Below are 23145 nucleotides of genomic sequence, written 5' to 3'. Positions count from 1 at the left end.
TGGACTGAGAAAGGTAAGGTCAGTCCCCAGGGCAAATTTAACCCCCGTCAGCCAATTGGGATTGTCCTCCGTTTCCCATCCTAACCAGCCTATTTCCTGCTTGTTAAAAATGGGTCAAGAAAGCACTTTTGATAATATAAAGCCGGCAAAATAAATTTAGAGAGGACCCATCCTTATGGGTTTTGGGCTTCTTATAGTCCTTCTTTGGCTTAATTTTAAAAGTTCTTAATGATCTCAAGTTATAAAATTTTCACACTAGACACGTTAACAGTTTCACAATACAAACACGCTATCAGACACACACAGATGCACACAGACACACACACAAAACCATTTTTATTTATTTATTTATTTATTTATTTATTTATTTATTTATTTATGAGTCACTGTGAGGGTGCAGTTACAGAGTTTCGTGCCTGTGTTACAGTTATACAATACTTGAGTACCCATCTCTCCACCAGTGCCCATTTTCCACTGATGGTCCCAGGGTCCTTCCCACCCCCCATGCTGTCTCCCCCCCACCCCCGCCCTGCCCCTGTGACAGGGAATTTGTTATTGTTCTCTCTCTCCTTTTGGGTGTTGTGGTTTGCAGTGGAGGTACTGGGTGGCTATCGTGTTCAATCTATAATCTGCTTTCAACCCGTCTCTGCCATCCCGTGTGGATCCTCCACTACACTTTAGTTGGTGTTCCCTTCTCTATCTGAGCTGCCCTCTCGACCCCAGCATGTGAGGTCAGTTTTCAAGTCGTGGAGCAAGCCTCCTAGTACTTATTGCTACTATTCTTGGGTGTTAGTCTCCCATTCTGTTGTTTTATATTCCTCCAATGAGTGCAGTTTTTCTATGTCTGTCTCTTTCTTTCTGACTTATTTCACTTAGCATGATACTTTCCATGTTGATCCACTTATATGCAAAGTTCATGACTTCATCCTTTCTGACAGCTGCGTAGTATTCCACTGTGTAGATGTACCAAAGTTTCTTTAACCAGTTATCTGTTCTCGGGCATTCGGGTTTTTTTTCCAGATTCTGGCTATTGTAAACAGTGTTGCAATGTACATACAGGTGCAGATGTCATTTCGATTGTACTTTTTTGCCTCTCCGGGATATATTCCCAGAAGTGGTATTGCTGGGTCAAACGGGAGCTCAATTTCTGATTTTTGGGGAAGTGACCATATTGTTTTCCAAAAGGGCTGAACCAGTAGGCATTCCCACCAGCAGTGTAGGAGGGTTCCTTTCTCCCCACATCCATGCCAACAGCGGTTGCTTTTGTTCTTTTGGAACACAAAACCATTTGTATGCACCAAACTTTTAAATAGCAGCATAGAGAAACACCCAAACTAATTTTAGTTTTGCGCTGTTTCACAAAGCTCTTGTTTTTAACTAGGCAGGGGCTCTAATTGCTTCCTGTCATTAGGGTACAAATTGTCTGCCGTTATTTTTCCTTGACAGTTAAGGTATAAGGCACTGTTGGACCATATTGAGAGCATGCCAATTTTAACTCTTTTATCTCCTTGAAAGGAAGAGGCTCATGTATCCGACTACCTTGCTGGTTAAGACAGATGGGAAACACAGAGAAACCAGTCACATCCTTGCCCTGTTCTCTTGCCAATGCAATGGCCTTTTGATAAGGGGAAAGGTTAGCATGTTTGTCAGCAATTAAAGGCTGAGTAGTTTTCTCTTCATAGCTTTTTAAAAAAATTTTTTGGTCACACCCGGTGATGCACAGGGGTTACTCCTGGCTCTGCGCTCAGGAATTACTCCTGGTGGTGTGCAGGGGACCATATGGGATGCTGAGAATCGAACCCGGGTCGGCCGCGTGCAAGGCAAACACCCTACCCGCTGTGCTATCACTCCAGTCCCCTCTTCATAGCTTTTTATAGGGTGAAGGCAAAGTTTTTTCATTTGTTCCCATAACTGGGGACTAATATCCCCAGAGTCAGCACTGGGAGATCTCCTGGGAGCCTCTGGCTCATGCAGCTGCTCTTCTTTCTCCTCCCGCTGTTCTGTCGCTTCCCAATTGTCTCAGTTTGTACCGACTTATAAGAAATTGCAGAGGGGAGCATAACAGGGGTAGACATCTTCTCAGAAAGAAAAGGAACAGAAGATTACGGACTAGGACTACGAAATGTGTTTTCCCGCACCAGCAGCAAAGCAAATATTATCCATTATAAATCGCCATAGTGCAAAAGCATCTACCAGTATATCAGCTGGACCACAATTATTATAATATTGCCGAAGCTCATGATTGCCCTACCTGACTCCATGTTGTCTCATTCAAGATACCTTCCTTAGGAAACGAAGGACAGACTATTCTTATATGCTCAAGAAAGTCTTCTATTTGCTTTGCTTGCATTTTCAAGCCTTTTGCTCTAAACAACATCTGGAAGGTTTGTGCAAACAGCTGCTGGTGACTAGAAGCTTGTCCTGGTTTTACTCCCTATTATCAATTTACACAATACCCCAAAACTCTTTCAATTACTCCGTAAATTAGTTACGACGTGTCTCTTTTTGTTGGGCCTCTTCATTGACTAACTCGTGCTCTGGTTCCTGTTCGGGCACCACTTGCTGCGTCCCACACAGCCTACTTGAACTTAGGCAGGAGAGAGGGAATGAGAGCTGAAGACGGGGTAGAGAGGACTGTATGAAACATACAGCGACGTTATTCCAAAGCTCATTTTCTTTTGTAGTATGCAGTGAATACTCAGTGTGAAAGCCGAGGGTTACAAGTTGACTGGGCTACGTTACCTGTTATTCTGTCTTACAGCTGCGTATGTGGGCAGTTTCTTCTTCTTCTTCTTTTTTTTTTTTTTGCTTTTTGGGTCACACCTGGCGATGCACAGGGGTAACTCCTGGCTTTGCACTCAGGAATTACCCCTGGCAGTGCTCAGGGGACCACATGGGATGCTGGGAATCGAACCCGGGTCGGCCGCGTGCAAGGCAAACGCCCTACCCACTGTGCTATCACTCCAGCCCCAATGGGCAGTTACTTGAACTCGCTCAGGAGTGAGAATGTGGCTCTTGGCCTGGCCAAGGTGCATCAGATGCAGCCTTCCCTTCGGCCCCTCTTAACAGGGTCAGCCACCAGGGCATGACGCTCCCACACACCCAGCTTTCCCCCTGCTAATTCCCTTCTCAGTGAAAGCAAACAGGGGCTACCAAGGCCAGTTCCCAACAGTTAGCTTCCACAGACGCTGTCGTCAGGACTCAGGTCTGGACCTAGCGCTCGCCAGCCAGCTGGACTCCCCCTTCCCAGGACCCCCTAGCAGCTGCATCCTTCTCCATCCCTGTGAGCCAGGGACAGTGCTGAAATTCACTCACAAGTGCCAGGTTCCCTCAGGGTGGCTCACGGAGCGGCCTCCGACTCTATTCGGGACCTTGAGCTCCTGCGTGCACGTGTCTGTCTTTCCCGTTCTCTCTCTCACCTCCTGCTCACCTGCACGTCTCTTCCAGTTCCTTATCAGAGCAGGGCACAAGTTCATCTCCCATCGGCCCCCAGCCTCTGTCACTCTGGCTGCTTGACCTTGGGGACACAGTGTCAGAGAGGAATGGTCCCTATTGTTTCAGGTGTGGGTGGGCACTGGCCTTTTGGCCCTTTAGGAGTGGAGAAGAGGAGAAAGAGGTTGTGGGGGTCCTGCCCCTACCTTCACAGAGCCTCATCAGGATGTCACCGGCAGGAGGGACTTGGGAGCTGGGACTCAGGAGCTGGTGTCCCATGAGAGAGAGACGGATGTCCTGGGTTGGGGATGCAGAGGGTGGCTGAGTCAGGCAGGACTAGGGCCAAGGAGGCGTTTCTGGAGGGACCAGAGGAGGAGGAAGGTGTGGAAGCAGATTGATGAAAGAGGTGCTGAGAGGGGTCCCCATACCCCATAGCACTGTTTACATTTACCCCTGGAGCGTAGACCCCTGGAGATGAGACCCACCAGGCCCCCACCCAGGCAGATCAGGGCAGTGTTCCCCAGAGACCATTCCCCACCTACCCAGGCAGGTCATCATTCGCACCCCATTCAGTTCCCTTCATCCTGGGCTGAGTGCTCAGGGTCAGTATTGCTAGTTCCAGCTTCACTCCCCTAAATGGTGCTCAGGGCAGGCTGTTCCGTGTCTCTGCAGTGCGGGCAATGTGACGCTCTATCTCCTCTGAGACGGGGTCTGCTCAGCCCATCAGCCCCCTGGGGTCACCTACAGTATCTCAGAGCAGGAATCTCCTGATGTTGATGGGCCAGGCTGGGTCTGTAGTCTGGATGGCCGCAGGTTCTGGGTGAGGGGGACTCAGCCCTGTCGGAATGCTGCTCTGCCCATAGTCTTTGGCCTCCTGGACAGTCCAGCTGCTGAATCCTCAGTCTGGAGCGCTGGATTTCCTGCTGACGCAGCTCCTGAACCCTCTGGACTGGTCAGCCTGTGAGAATGCTCCCCGGCCCTGGGGTAATGACCTCGGTATGCTCTTCCTGATAACAGAAACAGACTGACGTCAAGGGAAATGATGTTTCCTGAAAATTATTGTAGTTTGATGATTAAAAAATTTTTTGAAAATCCAATCACTGTGAAATACAAAGTTAAAGATTGTTCATTGTTGGATTTCAGTTATATAATGTTCCAACATCCATCCCTTCAGCAGTGTATGTTTCCCACCCCCAATGTCTTCAGTTTCCCTCCCGAACAAAGAGAAGCTGCTAATATCTCAGGGCCGAAGTCAGCTGCCAAAATGAAGGACTAAAATGACTGTCTGCCCTTTTAACGCATGTACACTGGCATCAGAAGCATCCATCAAGGACCTGATGGTGCAAGTGTAGAAGACCAAGTACGACGTCATTGGATTGACAGAGACGAGAAGGCATCAAACACATCACGCCGTTTTCAACACTGGAGAAGAACTGTTCCTCTGAACATGCGACAATATACGCATTGATGGTGTCAGTGTCCTCGTCAACATGAACTTGGCCATGAGCATTGATTCGTTTGAATGCCTAACAACCCGAATCAGATGCTTATGTTTTTTTTTTTAATTTTTATTGAATCACCATGTGGGAAGTTACAAAGCTCAGGTTTATGTCTCAGTTATACAATATTCAAACACCCATCCCTTCACCAGTGCCCATATTCCACCACCAAAAACCCCAGTATACCCCCGCCCCTCCCCCCACCCCCAACTGTATAACTGATGAATTTCACTTCATTTTCTCTTTACCTTGATTATGTTCCATACTTCAACACAAAACTCACTATTGTTGTTGGAGTTTCCCCCCAAGAAAGACCACCCTACTACCAAGGATGCACTTGATAATTCGTTTTCCATTAAAAGATTGTATGTTTTCAGTTTTTAGAAAAGGTCGCGCGGCCACATTAGTGGCCGTGAGGTTCGGAGTTGTCTCAGTCCTACATTCCAGAGTCGTGGTAGTTGCTCCTCAGTGTCGCCGGGGCCCCATCTGGAGAAGGTGTGGTGGCTGCACCTCCTCCGTCTGGATCCCCGGTGTTGCTGGCCCGATCTCGGGTCCGGAGCTTTCACCGGCCGCGTTGCTCACCAGAACGTCCGGCTTCTTCTCTGTTGAATGTGGCAAGATGGCGCCGAGGGTGGGTCGAGGGCATGATTTCCGGGGGCCAGGGCCACCTGGAGGCTGGGCTGGTGCCGCCCCACTCCAGTGCCCCACCGCGGTTCAGAGTTGTCCCAGTCCCGCATCCTGGAGCCGTGTTAGTTGCTGCTCAGTGTCGCCGGGGCCCCATCTGGAGAAGGTGTGGTGGCTCTACCTCCTCCAACTGGATCCCCAGTGTTGCTGGTCGGTCTCTGGTCCGGAGCATTCTCTGGCCATAGATGCTTATGTTTGAATAGATGTGGCTCATTGCCAGCAGTTTCTATTTTCGTCATCTACACACCAACATTCAACTACAACGAAGAAATTGAGAAATTCTACATGGAGCTGGAGAAGTTCTATAAAGAAGACCACACCTCTACAAGGTCATTGTTGGTCATTTTAACACTAAGAAAGGACTGAGAAGGTAACCCAAAGAACTCTACATCGGGGTCCACAGCCTAGAATGGAACGAACAGGGTGAAAGACTGTCTGAGTTCATGATGTTGACCAAGACCATTCATTGTAACTTGCAGTTCCAGAAGATCAAATCTAAACATTGCACATGGGAGTCTCCCGGTGGAAAGTTTCACAACAAAATTGACCGCATCATATTCAATCGATAGTTTTGCCTCACCGATGGCCCTGTTTTCCCAAAATTCCAAACGGGATCAGACCACCGTCTCCTTCATGCAAAATTCTACTTCATGAAGAGGGGAGAAAGGGCTGCAAAGTTTAAGAAGAGAACTCCTAGAATGACCACCAACTGGGAGTTCCTTGGCACTATTGCGGCAATATAGGAAGATACCATCATTGACAACATCGACGAGGAATATGATTGACTGGTTCAGCACCTCCATGATTGTGCGAGGAATGCCGAGAGTGAGAAAGCCACGAAAAGATGACAGTCTTCAGAAACTCAAGCTCATTCGCCAACCTGGTTTGGCACGAGCCTCAAGGAATCACAAGCTAATGTCCAAGCTCACAAAGCTGTGGAGAGTAGCGATAAAGGAAGACCTCAAAGAGAGAAGAGCAGCAGTGTTGGCCGATGTAGCAGAAGTCTGGAAAAGTATTTGCAATGCCTGCTGTCCTTCGCCAACTACAAGACCAAGATGACTGCCCTCTGACGTCCTGATGGATCTATCACATCTTCCAGAAGGGCAATGGAAAAGGTTATCCACGACTTATACTCAGATCTCTTTGATAGTCACATACACTTGCCCACATACCAAATTCCACAGGATGGGTATGTTTTTCCCAGTGTTCTCCCTTCCGAAATCCGACATGCCATTTAATCGGTAAAGAAGCGTACATTACCCGATCCAGACATGATCAGACACGAACACCTGAAGAATCTGCCGCCAGTACTCATCAATACACTGGCTCAGCTTTTCACACACTACCTGTCTGAATAAAAGGTTCTGTCCCAGTGGAAAATCAGGGGGACCGTTCTGTTGTACAAGAAGGGAGACATCCACGACATCAGCAAATATTTCCCAATCTGCCTGTTGTCCTGTGTCTACAAGTTATTCACTTGAGTCATCCTGAATAGGATTGGCAGAACACTAGATGAAGGACAACCATATGGGCAATCTGGGTTCTGTAAAGGATTCAGAATGATCGACCATGTCCACACAGTGGCTAAGCTCATTGAGGTTTCCCGAGAGTTCAAGATGCTTCTCTGTCTAACGTTCATCGATTTAAATAAGTCCTTTTATTCTGTTGAGGCTGAAGCAGTCATCAAAGCCCTAGCCAAACAGGGTGTTCAAACTCAGTACATCAGGACCCTCTGTGAGCTGTATTAAGGATCCACCACCAGGATCTCACCATTCTGCAAGGAAGTGATCATCGATGTAAAGAGAGAGGTTCGACAGGGTGACACCATTTCACCAAAACTCTTAAGTGACACCCTCGAGAACATCATGTGTTGGCTGGAATGGGAAGGAATGGGAGTGAAGATAGATGGTTGGCAACTACACCACCTCCACTTTGCTGGTGACATCGTTCTTATAACACCAAATATCAGCCAAGTGGCACGAATGCTGGCCAACTTCGACCATGAGTGTGGAAAGGTCGGACTGCAGCTGAATCTCACCAAGACAATGTTCATGAGAAACAGACTAGTTCCTGATGTTCCATTTGCTTTCAACAGAACAAACATCTCCAAGTGCAGCAGTTATGTGTTCCAAGGTCGAAAACTCAACATGATGAACAACCTGGCACCTGAGCTGCGCAGGAGGAAGAGAGCAGCATGGAACGCCTTCATGAGCATTGAAGAAGTCGTTAAGAGAACGAAGAACCTCTGGCTCTGGACACATCTTTTTAACTCCACCATTCATCCTGCACTAACATATGCCTCAGATACTTGGGTCCTACAGAAACAGGATGAGAATGCTATTCAGGTATCCCAAAGAGGAATCAAAAGAGCTATGCTTGGAATATCACGTTTTACTCAAGTGAGAGAAGGAATCCAGAGTTCCGACCTCTGTCGAAGATCAAGAATCAGGGACGCTGTCTCGTTTACCATGGTGTCGAAAATCAGATGGGCCGGACACATATTGCGATTTGGAGGTGATCACTGGACTAGAGCTGTTTCTAACTGGATTCCACGGGATATCAAAAGAATGCTTGGCTGCCCAACGACGAGATGGTCAGACTTCTTCATCAAAACCCTCAACGAATGGTTTGAGGTTCTTCATATTTCTGGAGCAAGCAGACGCCAATGGGGTACACTAGCATGTGACAGGGATGAAGGGAGATGTTACTGGCACCCGCTCGAGCATATCGATGAACAACGGGATGACAAGTGATACAAGTTATTCCTTTACCTACTTTCAACACTCAGTTCCTGTCCAATGTCACCATTTCTAATTGGATAGATTGGCGCCCGGACCTGGACACATGGGATGCTGTCACTGTGTGGAGTTGAGAAACCGATGGTTCTGTGTTTGCGTAGAGAGCTAGACACCCCGTACCATGGCTCCCCCATAACTGCACGTAGCCATGCACCTTCAGCTCCCCCTCTCCTGCCTCCTGCACCACATGCTCCCCTCTTGCACATGCTGCATTTCTGCCTGACATCTGAAATAGCAGGTGACTCTGGGTCCAGTGTGGGTGCAGGTACACGGCGCCCAGAAACGCCCTCCTACTCCCGACAGTCACTCCTTTCACACCTTCACACTTGGCTCAGCCTTCCCCAGGAATAAGAAACGTCCCCATGGCCTGTGGGCTTAGGGGCAACAGGCACCCGTCCCTGATGGAAAGAACCAAGCATGGATGTCCTTCCCGCTGTCCAGGGATTGAGGGGCAGCGCTGAACTGGGGTCAGCTGAACTTCACACATGACAGGCAGGGCCAGCTATTTCTCAAACCACCACCATCATCATCATCACCATTATAATCATAATCACCATCATCATCATAATAATCATAATCACCATCATCATCGTGACCTGCATCCTGCTTCTGAGTTCCTGGCTCCTGCCCCTCCCCTACCAGCCATGTCTGTCTTTGCTGCTTCCTTCCCCCACCTGATAACCACAAGCCCTCCTGAGACCAGGATGCTTTGTGGGGGTCTTCTCAGGCTGCTGGCACCTGGATAAACCTCTTAACTGGCAGCACCTGACCCTGCATATAGGCCTGCTGGTGGCAGGAACCGCCCATGGTTGTGGGATGGGGGAAAGTGTCTTAGGCCGGATCCAGTCATCGGGCCTGACTTGTGAGGTTTGTCCTGCTCAGGCAGGGAAGTTTGGGTTGAGTGTGGGCTCCTTGAAGCACCTCGCTCCCTGCCCAGACTCTCCCCTCTCTCCCTCCCTCCTACCTTCCCCTTCTCTCCATTCCCTTCTCCCCTCTTCCCCTTGCACATTGGGTAGAGGGATGGGGGTTGGGCCCCTCCTGCTCTGGGCTCAGATGTCCTTCCTGGTGGTGCTCAGGGGACCATAGACAGTGCCTGGGTGGAACTGGGGCCTGCTGCATCCAAGTCAGTTCCTACACACTGGACTGTGTCCAGCTGTCAGACGGGGTGACATTGGCCTTTGCCCTGACCTTGAACACCATCACATATTCTACTCAGCCTCTGCTGTCCAATGTCTCCTCTCTCTGGCTCATTTCCAGGTCCAGGTGTATGTAGGGCGGGGCCCGCCCTGCTTGGAGATGGAAATGGCAGCTTTTACAGGAATTGCTTGATGCAGAATTTAAAATGTTAACATCCTGGGAGGGTCAGAGAGAATGTGAAAGTTGTGTGAAAGTGAAACAGAATTGCGATGTATTTAATGCTGGACTACCGGGCAACAGGTAACTAGGAGACGGGACAGCAGCCTCGGTAAGTGTCCTGGAAACTATGCCATTGGACTGGTGGGTTTGGGAGAGAGAATTGGGTGAGGTGCGGCTGTGCGCAGGGTCAGCAGTGGGTTGGCTGGGGCTCGGGCCGTGTCTCAAGGCCTCAGAGCAGCTCTCGGGGTGAACTTAGTGCCTCGGACTCCATCGTCCCCGGAACCTGAGGGTCTGTGCGGCACCACGTCCTGGGCCAGGGGCACTGCCTGAGACCCCACAGGCACCCGACCCCCATCTGGCAAGCTCGGTGAGTGGGGACAGTGGGGACCTTTCTAGGGGTGGTGGTGCCAGAGCTGCTAGGCCTGGGCGGGGCAGGATGGCGGCTGAGGGAGGACCCCCTACCCCCATCCCCTCCTCTGTCCATGCTCTGTGTGGGACACACTGAGAGGGGCTTAAAAAGATGATCCAAGGGGTAGAGTTAGGAGAGCGGCTCTGCCTCCCCACACCAAACCGTGCCTCCTTTTTTGCTTCCTGCACCCCGGGGTCCCTCCCTCAGCTGCTCTGCTCCTGCTGAGGAACAGGCTCCCCTGACCTGGTGCCCAGATACAATCCTGAGGAAATGTCTGAGCTCCTAAGGGGCTGTTTGGGGTCAGCACTTTCACGTTCCCTGGAGGGGGCAAAGGAACTTCAAAGGGCACTAGGACCCGCTCACTGTGATATCCCGGATGGATTCCATCTCTCAGCAGTTCTGGGTTTTCCCTTTGGGCTTTTCCTTTCTTGTCACTGTCCTCTGTCCTTTGTGTTTCTTGTCCCCCTTTGTGTGTTTCTTGTCATTTACCCACACCACCTGGTCTGGAATAATTTCAGATATTTCCAACAAAAGGCCTGATGTTCGGACCTTCCAGGTCTCCCCCAGTTTAGATGCCGGTCACCTGCGGGGCGGGGGGGGGGCGTCTCTCTCACAGAGGCAGAGCAGGTCTTTCCCTAGTTGAAAAGAGATTGGATGAGGGCAAGGGAAGAGCAAACCAGTTGCTATCAGGAACATAACTAGGAGGGATGTGCGATTATCTGCAGGACTCAGCCCTTTCCCTAATAATCTTTGGTTTGAAGCTCTGCGTATGGAAAGTGAAAGGCTCGGCTCTGACTCACCGTCTGTCCCTTTAGAGTCTGTGCTGGAACCCCGATATCTCCTCTGCTTAACCCTAGAGTCTCTGTGCCTACTGGGCTCGACCCTGCCCTGCAGGGGACACAGAGCTGCGGTGTGAACTTAGATGTGCGTCATTTATGACACAGGTTCACCTGAGTACGGTTGAGGGAAAATAAAACTGCAGTGCAACGAAGGCTGAACCACAGGCAGCGAATCTCACCGAGAGGAGAATGGCCCCGGTAAGTCTCCAGAGACCCTAATTTTAAAATCAGAAAATCGGCGCTAATCCAAGTTCAGGGATCCAGTGCTCGCTCCATCTTTCTGCCCCCCCTCACGTTGACTCCGACCCCCTGGATCTAAGGTTTTGTTCTGTCTTTTCTCCCTGAGCGTCAGTGGGCTGTGCCCTCCCCACCCCTGGCAGTGCAGCCCCTGCTCAGGGCACCCGGCTCAGCTGAGGCAGCGGCAGCAGGTGTGGCCAGACCCAGGGCACCTCCAGAGACTCCTCTGAAGGGCCCCCATTCTGCAGGGACCAAGGCACAGTCTCCTGCTCATGCCGCTCCACAGGGCACAGCCCCCCAAGCTCTCCAGTTGCCCCTGCGCTCCCCGTCTGCCTCTTGCCTGGACCCAGATTGCAGCTGCTCCGGGATGGCCCCTGTGATTGTGGGGATCTCAGGGTGCATGGGGGGAAACACTCAGATACAGTCACTGCATCTCTCCCAGGGCATGGGCTGGCAGGCTCCTGCCCTTCCTGACCCTGAGTCCCCTCCTCTCTGGGGGCAGCTCTGACTCCCGGGAGTGAGGCCCACGTGACAGGAGCTGAGCTCAGTGTCCACAGGCTGGTCTGGGGGTCGAAACACGAGATCAGGCTTCCCTCACTGACACAGACCTGCTCTGCAGGGAGGGGCTCCCTCTCACTGTGCATCCCTCTCTATGAGTCCCTTCTCATGGCTCCTCTGGGGACCATGCCATCTTTGTCCCCAAAGGCTCATTTGCAGCCAGGAAGCCCAGGAATTGGGGGCTACTCTCTTGCTGAGATGAACCCCCTGGTCTTCACTTCCTGCATGGGGGAACGGCAGACTAAAGCTAGGCTGGCTCCCTGATGGTGTGGCAGTTGTAGAATATTCTAGAACCTTCCCTATCAAGGACTCCCTTCTTTCTGTCCTATTTTTCTTTTGCAGAACAGAAAAGTTCCTAAGCTTAAACGTGGAGACCTGGTAGAGATTTTCTGTGATTGGGAAATCTACCCTTTCTCATTCAGTTATCAGCACTGGGCCGTGTATGTGGGACAAGGTTACGTGGTCCATGTGACTAATAGCGGTAAGGACAAGGTCTCTGTAGAGGACAGGCTGAGGCAACCGTGGGTTCGGTTCACACTGTGCTGGTCTCCCCTACAAGCCTGGCCAGCTGGCACAGTCACCGAGGCTGCATGATCAGGCGTGTCCCCTGTAGGTCCGTGAGCTGCTGATCTCCTGTAGCTGGAAGTTCCTGGACAGGCTGTGGATACCTGTTAGATAGTGGGGGTCACGCAGCCCCTGTCCTGGGGACACAGCTCTTCCCGCACTCGGTCTCCTCTGTAGCTGCTAATCTGCAGGGACAGGGGGGATAGGAAGCAGGGGCTCCCCCAACACTCAGCACTGCCAGAAGGTCACAGAAGGAGCATGGTCCTGACTCCAGGGAGCAGTACAGTGAACCCTGGTCCCTGCCCACTGACTGTGGGTGTCCCTGTGTCCCTCTTTCCTCTCAGCTGCACGAACTTTGATCCAGGGAGAAGTGCCGTGGGGTTAGGCTGGCAGCACAGAGGGATGGGGCAGCCTTGGCAGGGCTGAACCAACCCCCTCTCCTCAGCCTCTTGGCTTAGTTTTTTTTTTTAATTTATTTTCAGAGAGATACAGTTACAACGCTTTCATGTTTGAGTTTCAGTCATAAAATGATCAATCACCCATTCTTTCACCAGTGTGCATATCTTCCACCACCAAAATTCCCAGTATCCACCCCTCCCTGCCACCATTCCAACCTTTCCAATGTTTGTGTGGAAGAGACAATTTTCACAATACTCTCTCTCTACTATGACTACATTCAATATTTCTACACCAGTCCCGCCATCACTCAAAGCTGCCAAAATGGCAATGTTAGACAATTTGCACTGGTGAGGAGATGGGTGTTAGATCATTGTATGGCTGAATCTCAAACTTGAAAGCTTTATAACTGTATCTCATGGTGGTTCAATAAATTTTTTTTTAAAAATAAAAGAATGAGGAGCAGGGTATTTATCCACACAAAATAATGAATCCTTGGCATAAATTTAGGCAGTTTCCGAATCTGTACTCAGGAGACCTGCATCCCCCCGCCCCCCAATTCTCCTGCACCTCTTCCCGAGTTCCTCCAAGGCCTGAGGCTGTGGTACGGCTCAAGCTGTGTGGAGCTGGTGTTGCCTGGGCTGTACCCAGCATTGCTCTGGGCCCAGGTGGTGCAGGCTGGAACCCGGGTCAGTGCATCCCGAGTCTGTGCCCCAACCATGGCCCCATCTCCAGAACCCAGAATATTTCTAGGGTGTGCAGGGATGAAGTTCAGGCCCCGTGAGGTGCCCAAGTTCCTCTCCTGCCTGTGGCCTCCTCTTCTGGCCTGGTGAGATGCCAGCTGGTCCCGATGCTGCCCTTGGGTTTTCCTGCCCCTCCACCTGCTCCTGAAGCCAGAGGAAGCTGGGCCTGACACTGTGGAAATGCCTTTTGGAAGATAATCAATGGTGAATGACAGCGGAAAGCCCACGGCTGCACTAAAAGCCCCTAGAGCAGCTGAGCCAGACACTGGCACCAGCCCAGCTGCTCTCCTGGGCGTCTTTAGAGGAGAATCGGGGAACTTGACCCTGGGGAGTGTGGACATCTCCTGCCCTGGGCCTTCTGCCTGGGCCTGCTGAGGCCTCCCAGCTGGGGCTCAGGGTGGTGTAGGGTTGGTGACTGGCCACAAGCTAGTTGGATGCTGGACCAGGACCAGGATCCGGCATCAGCCACCTTGGCTCTATGCCTGTGTCACCGACCTTCATGTCACTGTTCCAGCAACATCTGCTTCAGGTCATATGAAGAACTCCCAGCCTCTGCTTCAGGACCAGGAGTGAGGGGAGCCAGCGTCAGGGAGGAGGGCATGGCCATGTGGGAGACCTGGTTCCTCCCAGGTTCCCTCTGTCCCTTAGAAAAAAATGACAGGAAGGTAGTCTGGGGACTCCAAAGCCTGTGTAAGAGGACCAGGCCTAGTGGGGCCCTTTGTGAGTTGGAGTTGGCAAATGTCAGCCCTTCTGGGATCATCCCCTCCATGAGGACAAGGCCATGGGGTGACTTATTTGGGGGTTAATGGAATTCTCAGCATTGTGTAGGGTTGGCTACAAAGTCTTCTCTTGTGGTCCCACAGAGAAATCCCCTGGGAATTCGGGAGTAAATTTGGCCGGCTCACCAAGTGGGCTTTGTGACGAAGCTGTAGTGAAGAAGGAGCTGCTTTCCAAGGTGGTTGAGGGGTATAAGTACCGGATTAATAACAAATTTGATGATAAGCATCGGGTACGACCTTCTAAGGAGATTGTCAAAATGGCCTTGGCGCGGGTTGGGAAGAAGTGGTCTTACAATGTCATACGGAATAACTGTGAGCACTTCGTCATGGAGCTGCGCTATGGAGAATCCATCTCTGAGCAGGTGCGTCTTCAGCATGTGTCCCTTCCCTAGCAGTGTCCCTACTCACTCTCCTGGGCCAGAGGAAGATCCAGGCAGGAGCTGGGCAGAGCCATTGTCCTCCTCCACCAATGTCAGCTTTAAGGTCCGGGTAGTGGAGCACTAGCTCAGATTCTACAGATGAGGCTGAGCTGGACCCACTGCTGAGAAGTCACAGATGGAGAAACCGAGGCCCACAGTGCTCAAGATATTGGTCTATACTCTAGCACTTGCCCTGTAAGGGGGATCTGACCACAGGGCACCTGTCACACAGACCCTGATATCCCTGGAGGGATCAGAGAGGGGCAGCCCCACCATAGAGGGCAGTCTCCCTCTTGGCTTGAGCGTGGAGGCCAAGTGGAGGCCAAGTGGAGGCCAAGTGGAGGCCCTGGGCTCCACTCTGGTCACCTCAAGGGAAGGCAGAGCTATACTAGGTGTGGACAGGAGAGAAAACAAAAATAGAGGAGTTCGCAGAGCGTGATGTGGCAGAGGAGGCAGTTTTGACCACAGGCACTGCCCACAGCTCGGGCATCCCCTTGCCCTGTGCTCAGGTTCAGTGTCTACCAGTCTGTGTCTTGATCTGCTGGGTACTGTTGTCCCCCCGGGTCAGATCAGCCTCTCCATCTCTTCCGGAAAAATTGACAGTGTTGACGTAAACCAACTTGTCAGTCACTGACAAGGTCCAACTCCCAGTTGCCATCTCCAGGGGCAGAGAGGCCGAGGGCGCCCCCTGGCGGTGGGTCCTGTCTGCTCAGAGGCAGTTCACCTGCGTCCTCCCTGCTGGTGTCCAGGATGCTGACCCCTGAGACCCCTAACTAGGATCACCGTAAGTGGGCACACGGACCTCTATAAGGAGGAGGAGGGCCCTGGAGAAAGGGGATGTGATCGAGGGGAGCCCACACCTTTGAGAATGTGGCACCCAGGAAGGAGCCCAGACAGTTACTGAGACTGTCTGGTCACCCATGCCCAGGGAGGGTATGGTGCTGCCCTCAGCCCATGTGCTGTCTCAGGCTACTCTCAGAAACTGTGGTTCTGACATTTTCTTTAAGCTCATCTGAAGGGGATGCGGTGATCACACACAGATCATACACACACACACACACACACACACACACACAAACACTTGGGTCAACCCTCTAGTTGTGATGCTGGATCACATCTGGCTCACGCATACAAGGCACTGTCTTTGCCTGTGAACCATTTATTCTTCCCACCGAAGGGTGGTTGGATTATTTTCTCCAATGACTCAATCACACAACACAACAGACGTCTGCTCTGTGTTCACCTTTGAAATATGCTCTTTGGTCCTTGTTTGGGATATTATTTCCCTGTCTCTGATGACTTGGTGTCCCTCAGAATCCTCACTGTGTGGCATTGCGCTAATCTTTTACACTGTACCTCAGCCTTCCCCTCTGTGAATTGGGGCACAGATTTATGAGGAGTGTTTTTGTGTGGCTGAGACAATCGGCTCCTTTAGAATTCAGGTCCCTCTGCTGACGCCGGGTTTCCAAGGCTCCCTGTTACACCTGGGTGGACACGGGTCACCAAAAGGGTGACAGCTGCTCTGCTCAGTACCCACTTCAGGTAACATCCTCTGTCCCTCCTGCACCATGACGGGACTCCACCCTGCCAGCATCCACTTCTTAGTCCAGCAGCCCCTTCAGGTGAGACCTGGGGGATAACTGCAGTGAAAGCTTTGCCTCTGGTGAACAAACAGTCCCGACCCTCGTTCAGCGGATGAGCCTGAGCTCCGGGAGTGCCCGGAGCCCAGCGGGGGGCTGCAGGGGGCTGAGCATCGGGATATGATTGTGTCTGGTGCCTGAGCATCCAGAGTTCCGGGCACTCCCCCTTCCCGACAGCGCCCCCTGTCGGCTTCCTCTGTCTGACCCGGCCCCAGGCCTGCATGTTCCTCCAGAGCCTCCACAGCCAACACCCACAGCTCCCACAGGTTCCACTGAAGAGGACCTGGGTCAGCTAGTCCTCCTATGTGACTGCTGCAGTGTGTGAGGGTGGCCGGAGCCTCACGCTAGTGACCCTCTGGTTCCTGCTGCAGGTTGAAAGCAAGATTTGGGATATGATCCGTTTTGTTGTCAGTGCCATCGAAGTAGTAGGCGCCGTGATCTCTCGGCGTTAGCCTGCACCGTAATGCGGATCAGACTGTAGCAGGAATGTGGTAAGATCCCCGAACCCCGACGTCAGGCCGAGCCAAGGGGGTTGGGTCTGGCCTCTCGGTCACCCTGATGGACCCATGAGGCCCATTTCAGGCAGTGCAGGTGGGGGCCCTGCAGCCCATCCAGACCCCAGTGTGTGAACCCCAAAGTTCCTAGCGAGCCCCAGGCCGCAGGTGACGTCTCTGGGGAGAAGCTGGAGCTGAGCTAGGGGGGCGGCCCGGGTGAGAATCGAGTCCCTGTGACAAGGCGACCTGCTTTCTCTCCTTAGTGGACGCTGAGCCGACTCAAACCCAGGCTGCTGTTGGGCAACAGGAACGTCCCTACCAGCTCGATGCACCTGCATTGCCCCTGCCTGCTGGAGGACAGAGCAATTAAAGGCTGGACTCCGGGGTCTGCGTCTGTGTCCGTCTTTCTCCTGCAGGGCGCGGGTGCTTCCATAGAAGTACGGGGACAGGCCCATCCCGATGGGCAGGAACAGGACCCAGGGCCCGTGGCCGGCGCTGTGTGTCCACGCAACGGTGACCGGGTGCGGCCCCAGTGCCCACTGCTCCTGCTGCCCCTGCAGGATCTGCCCGTTTTCTCAGCTCTCCCGTCTCTCCCGTCTCTACTCTGTGGCTCCTCCTGCTCCTGCCCGGGCCTCCTGCTTCTCCCCACAGGGTCCTACACAGGCCTCCCGGGGCCTCTGTCCCACGGCCCACCCCCCTACTCACCCACAGACTCCCGCTGGGTTCCCGAGAGAACGTGATTGGATGAGCGCTCCCAACCTTAACCCGCTGATTGGCTGCTGCTGGGTCAGGTGACCCTCCTCTGGGCTCTGAGGACAGAACAGAGCCCTGGGTTTCACACCCAGTGTTAGTGATGTTACTGTGAGGGGTGCGTGTGCTCCAGCTCTCAGTGGTGGTGATGTGGGGGAGGGTTCTGGCACGGGGCAGCCGGGTAGGGGCAAAGGCAGCGCCAGTCTGGGCCCCTGGAGAGCGGCGGGAGTCGGGACTCTACCCCAGAGACGTGCAGGGATAGAGTTAGTGGTGGCGCATGCTATCTGCTAAGATAGGCGACACCAGGTCCAACGTGTTTGAGAACTTCAACTCAGCATCATCATTATTATTTTTCTTTCCTTATTCTCTAATACATGACTGTTTAGAGGGTTTTAGGAGCAGTGCCAGATCTGAAAGGCGTGTGTTCTCCCTGCCCACGCATTATTGTCCTGGCAGCCCCCCTTTCTGTACTTCTCAGAAGGGCAGTATCTGTGAGGCACCCACTGTGGGTGCAGACCCACTTCCAAGACTACAGTATGTCAGCTGGGTGCAGCAGAGCTGAGCGGTCTTTTGCCCTCTGAGTCCTATCTTGAACATGTCTGTGGTGACTGTGGTCCTTGACCGTGGACAGGAGAGTGTGGGTGTGAGATCGGCACTCCCAAGTTGCCACACAGTGCTCTCCGGTCACCCAATCCTTGGTCATGACAGCTCAGTCAACTGTGGGACATTGAGCCTCCGCTGCCACCACAGGCTGGCCAGCCAGTCTCTCAACGAGCTCAAAGCCCCAACCCGAGACAGGGGAGGCTTGGGTTGAGGTCTTCCACCCCCTGCCTATTTTGCTGGAACATATGAACCTCTGTCATATCTCCCAAAGCTTTCATGACTGGATTTGGGGCACAAGATGCCAGAGGTTCACTTTCAATGGTGCCAAGTCTTTCTTGGAGGTCGTGGGGAAGAAAGCCCAGGGATTCCTACAGCCCGCCAAGTCCTTTCATGAGGTGGTTCAGAGCCCATCCCTCTTTTTTCCCATTTCCAGAACAGACATAAGCCTTCTGCTGGGTTAAGGGTCCCCCTAAACTATAAATGGCCTTTGCTCTCGCACCATATAAGTTCACTAATAGCCATGACCCAGAGACTCACAAATAAATCTTGAAAGATATCAACAGGCTGAAGAGGTGCCTCCAGCCCAAGCTCCAGGCTGAGTCTCATCCTGGGCAGCCCAGAGCAGGTGGGTGAGTCTCCATCCCACCCCAACAGAACCCCAGCAGCTGTAAACCTCCAGAAGTCAATTGCCACCATGCTCATAGCCAATCTCCACAGACTTGGATGAGCCTCGTCCATGAGTGAATCTGTTGAAAAACTCCAGTATGCAGATTTTGTGACCAAAATATTCAGGCAGTCATGGGGTTTGGGATGGTGACCTCCCTCCATCTCCCTCTGCTTCCAGGAGCTTGGCAGTCAAACCCACAAACTGCCTCTGGGACCAAATTAGCTCATTAATGGACATGACCCAGAGACTCACAAATCTCAGAAGAGATCCACAAGCTGGGGAGATGTCTCTGGACCCAAAAAATCGCTATCCAGTTGAAAATTTCATTCCAGTTGTTTTGTCCTACTTGAAGTTTAGAATTCTTGGAGCAACTGTGGAAACGTGACCAGAAAACATCTCATACTGTATACCATTGATATACAGGAATACACACACACACACACACACACACACATGCATTAGCACCCAAAACTCAGCCTGTAACAGTATGTTCTTAAATCTCTTATACAATGACCTAAAGGCCTCTGAGTTATGCAGGTTGTGCTGGACGGTCATGGATGCTTCGAGCGGTGCACGGACCCCTGGTGTGCAGCCCTGTCAGGATCTGACATGGGAAGGGGCAGTTGCGTGAAAGCAGGCCTCGCATTGTGGGCTCACCCTCACTCTGAGCAGTCAGGGGCAGAGGGGAATTGCCGAGCACTCAGAGTGAGTCAGAGATTGGCGGTTGGGGATGGCAGCACCCTGAGAAGTCTCTGGTACCTGCTGTTCTCACTAGGAAGACAGGTTCAGTATTCTAAGACGCCTGCTGCTAATAAATGTCTGTAACAGGTCAGAACTCTCATTGGAGGGGCACAAGGCTTGGTGTGGGACTCACCAGTGCTGCTCAAGGAGGCCATGAGGACCCCTGTGGGTCGTATGGGGTCCTGTGTGTCCGTGTGAGCCATATGAGGCCATGTGGGGCCGGCCTTGAACCCCAGGCAGGCACTGCAGCTCTTGGAGGCCCTTTCCTGTCTGTCTAAAGCTGTTATTTGGCAAAGAGCCCGATTGAGGTCAGTTCCTGGTTCTTGCTGTAGCCGTGGCCCTAGGGAGGATGGGAAGGTCCAGATTTTCTTTCCATGGCTGCAGAGGGCGCAGCCCATGGTGGGTGTGAGAGCAGAGACCTGGGCCTGGTGGGCGGGACAGCTGGGGCCTACGACCTCTGTGCACACCAGCCGAGACTGAGTTTGGGTTTCCACTGGGTCTGGGGGTGTGGGCCAGAGTTGGTGAGGGGCCTGGGCTCGGCCTGATGTCCCCTCTGATGGTCACAGGGTGAAGGGCAGCGCTGTACTGATGTCTGCTGTGCTTCTTAACGACTGGCCGGGCAGCAATTGCATCAAAGCATCTTGTCGCCTGCAGCCCCTTGGGAACAATTGCCACCCCCTCCAGCTTCCCCTCAGGCACCTGCCCCCACTGTACTCCTCTGCCCCCTTTCCCACCAACTCCCCCTCAGCCCCCTGTTTCACGCTGTCCCCCTCAGCCCCTTTGTGACTTTCAAAAGGAAGTGTGGGCAAAGAGAAACTGAATATTCAATGGCCAAGAGCTGTCCCCCTGGCCAGCCCATGGCGAAGGATGGACTGTGGAAAGGATAAAGAGGCCCCAGGCTGGTCGGTCGTCAGTTTATTTCTCTCTCCTCCCCAGCGTCACCCAGTATCTCCCCTTCCAGCACAGTCAGAGTCGTAGATTTTGTCCGTAGTCCCAGTCTTCATAGTTCCCTCATCCTCACCCTTAGAGTAATCATCTTTCTCACCTAGTCTAGTCTTTTATTAAAAAATTTTTTATAAGTTAGTTCACAATATTTGATTACACTTAATATTTATTTATTTTAAATTTTATTGAATTACCGTGAGATAGTTACAAGCTTTCATGTTTGGGTTACAATCTCACAATGATCAAACACTCATCCCTCCACCAGTGCACATTCCCCACCCCAATATCCCCGGTATACCCCCCCTTTCCCACCTTTCCCCTGCCTCCATGGCAGACAAAATTCCCCATACTGTCTCTCTACTTTTGGGCATTATGGTTTGCAGCACAGACACTGAGAGGTGAAAAAAACCTCTAACCCCATCAAAAACTGGGAGAAGAAATGAACCGAAGTTTCCTCAAAAAAGAAATACAAATGACCAAAAGGCACATGAAAAAGTGCTCCACATCGCTAGTCATCAGGGAGATGCAAATCGAAACAACAATGAGCTATCATCTCACACCACAGAGACTGGCACACATTCAAAAGAACAAAAGCAACCAGTGCTGGCATGGATGTGGAGAAAAAGGGACACTCCTGCGCTTTTTCCCGAAATCTCTCCGGCCCGCAGAGAGACAACAGTGGAAAGCGCTCCTAATTGAGTGGGTTCTGTGAGCGGTCCCGACCTGAGAATAAAACTGGTGAGGTTAGAAAGAAAGAGGCTCAAGACAACACATGCTGATCAAGAGCGTCTTTATTATCAGTCATGCCGGTTTTATACCTTTCTTAGCAGGGGGTTGGTACATGAATTGTCAATCATCAGGGAAGTGTCTTCTCAGACCAAATAAGGAAAGGTTCGGGGTGTTCTTTGGTGGGCTTACAATATTCTCGAAGAGTCGGTTGAGAAATATTGGAGGGGAAGACAAGGGTTTATCTGGCAGGAACATCTGTCAGGAGGAATGTACAAGGTTTTGTAAGCAAAAGTATGGCTTTTAGTGTAAAGGAAGGTATTCTACTCTACGGGCTCTTGGGATCTTGTGGTTAATTGCCCTGGGCTACTTTTACTTCTAGAGGTTAGCTATTTCCTTTGTCACAAGGGCACCTGTGCCTCAGGTTATGCAAACGCTGGTAATGGAATTTTCCGGTTTGTCCAGAGTAAAGGTTGCGGGGACCTCTTTTGTTCAGGGTCCTGAACAGTCCCCAACACACTCCTTCACTGTTCATGGGAATGCCGACTGGTCCAGCCTTTCTGGAAAACAATGTGGACAGTCCTTCAAAGATTGCATTTAATATTTAAACACCAATCCCAGCACCATCACACCTTCCAACCACCAAATTTGGGATGTTTCCATCCCAAACCCAAATCCCTGTCCCCAAACACAACAGAAATTATATATCTTGTATTGTCGCTATGAAGAACTGCTGAACATGCTTATAAAAAAGTGTTCATGTAGGAAACAGCGTGAAGATTGTTTTGTTTTGGCAGGAGCTATTAAGACATTCTATAGGATATCACTAACATGTTAAAGTTTGGGTGATGTGAGCTTTGGTATATATATCTGAAAATATGTATATATGCATATGTACATATACATTTCCCTCTATGATTTGTTGCCTGCTATCTGAACACCATCAAATAGTGGTGTGGTAATTATGGAGAATGGGTAGAGAGTGTCTTATGATGTGTCATGCGGCCACTTTTGCGGCCGCGAGGTTCAGGAATAGGTTCACTCATATGTGAGGCTCAGATGGAGCCTTGAGGTTTTTGGCTGCTGGAGCTAGGTCCTTGGCGTGGGGAGGGCTCTCACCCGCACCCCTCCGAGGCACCCCAAGTTAAACAGCCTGGTGTGGAGTCCAGTGGTAGGACTATGGGGGTCTCATGTTATGCTCCATTCCCAGAGAAGTAGCTGTGTTCATCTAGTCTTTATATTTTTTATCCTTTCTTACCCCTTACAGCATAGTTATATAGAAATCGTGAAGGGTGGGGGTACATAGGTGGGGTTGAATATTGTCATAACAGCAAACAGAGGTAAAACCACTCTTTCAGAGGAAGTTCTAGGATATTAACTCAAGGACAAGTTCTCATCTGAGGGTTCAACACTCCAGATTTCTAGAAGATAGCTCAAGGGTGGAATTTCATCCAGGGTGTATTGCTTTCTTCTTCCCTCAGCTAGTAATCCATTTAAACAATCATAGTCAATTTACTTCTTATAATATTTCTAGTCTGCACGCGGCCGACCCGGGTTCAATTCCTCTGTCTCTCTCAGAGAGCCCGGCAAGCTACCGAGAGTATTCTGCCCACACGGTAGAGCCTGGCAAGCTATCTCTGGCATATTCAATATGCCAAAAACAGTAACAACAAGTTTCATAATGGAGATTTTATTGGTGTCCCTCGAGCAAATTAATGAACAACGGGATGACAGTGCTACAGTGCAATATTTCTAGTCATTTTGTGTGAACACAGTAAGAGATATATTAAGCTTAAAGTTTGGCTCCTCCTGGGGATATCTCACTATATATTCCAGATAACAGTCCCCAGGCCAGGTTAGTCTTTC

This window comes from Sorex araneus, chromosome 6, assembly GCF_027595985.1.
Source record: "Sorex araneus isolate mSorAra2 chromosome 6, mSorAra2.pri, whole genome shotgun sequence".
Lineage (NCBI taxonomy): Eukaryota > Metazoa > Chordata > Mammalia > Eulipotyphla > Soricidae > Sorex > Sorex araneus.
This window is presented reverse-complemented; position numbering follows the sequence as displayed.